Source organism: Humulus lupulus, chromosome 9 (genome assembly GCF_963169125.1).
Source record: "Humulus lupulus chromosome 9, drHumLupu1.1, whole genome shotgun sequence".
In the NCBI taxonomy this organism is placed as follows: Eukaryota; Viridiplantae; Streptophyta; class Magnoliopsida; order Rosales; family Cannabaceae; genus Humulus; species Humulus lupulus.
Window position 1 is genome coordinate 88,735,279 of NC_084801.1, and position 3,261 is coordinate 88,738,539.

Here is a 3,261-nt window from a genome sequence, read left to right on the forward strand (position 1 = left end):
GACCTAGTTGGATGATTTTTCGGCCTCTACCCAGGCAGAGCTTGCGTCGTTGCCCTCTTTCTTTTCCAAAGATTTGGATGGCTGCGATCTTAATATAGAGGATGAGGCATTAGTGGGCTCCCTTTTGGGGAAGTGGGCCGATCTAAGATTTTTAGATCCTCTTTTAAGTGAGGGGGTGCCTTCTAGTGGGCCTTCTTTCATGGATTTTTCAGTATTTAGTGCCCTCCTACTGCCAAATCTATTTATTTGAGCTTATTTATGTTATGTTAGGATTTTGCTTCTACCATGTCTGCCTTACTGTTTAATTTTGAATTTCAAGATCTATGGATCCATCATAGTATTTTTCTCAGCCCTTGACTACTCAAGAGAGGTCTAGAAGACAGAGGAAATGACCTTCGCCCCAAGGCCAATCGCACGGGAAATCCAAGAGAATTCAAATTCGTCCTTAAGTTGTCACATTTACTGGTCTCGCTCCATCTGATCCTCTCTTGGGGGGCCCTCCATTCCCAGCTACGTCAGCTAGTGTTTTTCCCCCTATTGCACTGACTTCCTCATATTTTCCACCTTCTGCGCCTTTTTCAGGCGGGCATTAGCATGGAGAGGGTGATGCTAGAGTCCATAGCGATGGGCCCTCACATTCTTCGCAATTATCCATTGGAGACCACATGCTCCTCTCTTGTCTTGTCCCGCCAGATGGAGAACACTATTATGGTAACTTCTTTGACTTGTCTCCTTTTCTTTATGTTATGAGTATTATCTCACAATTAACTTTGCTTTTGAGGCAGCACTGATTGTGGTGAACCTTCATCTCCAACTCGAGCGGGAGGCCGAGGATCTCTAGAAGACCCACTTGGACCTTGAGAGTGCCAATTCTGACCTTGAGAGTGCTCGCACTACACTTGTTACCTCAGAGCAGGAGCTTGCGAAGGCTCGTCATGCCTGTCGAGATGCCACCAGAGCAATGGGGCGTTCTTAGAAGGATGCCGAAGCTTGTAAGATTCAACACAATGCCATCGAAGTGATCCTCATGGATGAGTGCAACAAGTTCCGTCGTGAGGTTGAGGCGAAACAATTGGGGTGGTAGTGAGAAGACTAACATCATGTTGTTTTCTCTGTGGAAACTCAATAGTTTAATGGGCGAGCAAGCTGCCACAAACATCTTGAGATACTACAAGGCTCGCTTTGTCGAGGAGATAGGCGAGGGTGAGGCTGATGATGGTGTCATCGAAGGTTCGGGAACGCCGTTGTTGAGGTTGCTGATGAGGATACCACTGATGAGGATGCTTCAGAGCGAGGTGGTGTGGAGGGGGTCTCTTCTAGCGAGAACTTTATTGACAAGGGGACCCCTGGCGAGGGCGGCACTAGTGAGGGGGGTTCTGGGGACAGCGACTGCTCCAATGATCCTACATAGGCTCCTCTTCGCTATTTGTCTTTACTTTTGTTGTTCTTTACATTGATCTTTTCTCCTATTTGTATGAACATTGGCCTTACCTAGGCCGCTTTTTGATGTATGTTGATAATGACTTCTGCTTACTTTTCAAATCCATGCTTGATGTTGCTTTGCAAAAATTTCTGAATTTCACTTTTTTGCTGTTGTTTGTTTGCATGCTTCCTTATGTATGCACCTTGCATTAATTTTACATCCACTCTGCTTTGTTCCATACAAACTTTACATAAACTTTTCATTTTTACTGCTTTGTTCCATGTGCATGATATCCCTTATGCTCTCAATAGGAGAGTGAGGTCGCCTGGTCACTTGTGATGCGATCAGCCCTCTGAATGAGAAGGGGATCTTTGAGGGGTCTCTCCTATGCCTTTGATGACCCTCGTGAATCTCGAGTGAACTTCTTATTGTTATTATTGGTTAAATACATAGGATAAGTATTTTTATATGAGCTAGGTATAAAACACTTAGTGAATTTCACATAGTGTAGATGTGAAATTTGAGTTTCAATTGTAGGCACTGACAGAATGTGTTTTTGGGTCCAAAGTGATACGAGGTACATAAGGATCCCTAAAAAGTTTTGTAGCATTTGGAGAAATTTTAGGATCATTGGAGGGGTCATAATTTAGAGGAGGTTGTGACACATTGCCTTCTTGGAGGCGCTGCATCACCTGAATGGAAAAGGACTCAAAAGCCCCAACAGGTGACGCGTCACTTGACGAGTCCGTACGAACATGTGTTTTAAGCTCCAAATGATGAGTTATTTAGCTTTAATCCTATTGGTTAGACCAAATGACTATGCCTACACTGTAAAGGGGTCCTCATAGAGTTTTGGAAGATTTAATCACTCTCTCAAATCTTTCTCTAGCTTTCTAGAATCTCAAGTTTTCTCCAAGAAATTCGTAAAAAAGTGTTTGACTTTGTGAGCTTAAGGCTTGTTCAATCCCAATTATAATTTCCTCTTATGAACAGCCTCAAGCATCAATGGTGGCTAGGAAATAGAGAGTTAGGACAGCGATAAGATTCTTGTGTAAGCCTTGGTTTGTGTTTTTGCATTGAAGAAGGAAAAGCTCAAAGTGGTAGTTGTCATAGGGTTTTGAAGGTTCATCAAGGTTGGAGAAGATAGTTCTACAACTAGGGTTTGCATCATCTTTCTCAATTTTTCTTATGTCTTTGTCAATCATTATTTTGTGTAGATTATAGATATTTTGGTGGTGTAATCTCACTCTCCCCCAACATTCTAATTCTCTATTACACCACCAACATCATGGAAAAATTTAACTCTTTTTCGGTTTTGAAGTTTATTACTGAAGACTTTGTAAGATTGGAAAAGTTTAATGGGACTAACTTTGTTCATTAGCAAGACAAGATTAGATTCTTCCTAACCACTCTAAAAGTCTTCTATGTCTTGGATGAAGACCTAAAACCATTGGAAGTGGCAAAGGAAGATGACACCCAAGATGTCATCAAAGAAAGGAAGAAGCGTGAAGAAGATGAGTTGATATGTAGGGGTCACATTCTCAAAGCTCTTTTGGATAGGCTCTATGATCTCTACACCAATACCAAGACTGCCAAGGAGATTTGGGAAGCCTTGGAAAAGAAGTACAAAGTAGAAGAAGAAGGTACAAAGAAATTCCTTATTACTCAAGATATAGAATTTAAGTTCTATGATATGAAACCCTTCCCCACCAATTACACGAGTTTCAAATTATTGTCAATAAGTTGTCTACGCATAATATTGTGTTGTCGAAACAATTCCTAGTGGGTTCCATTATAGCCAAGTTGCCTCCATCTTAGAGGGGATATAGAAAGAAGAT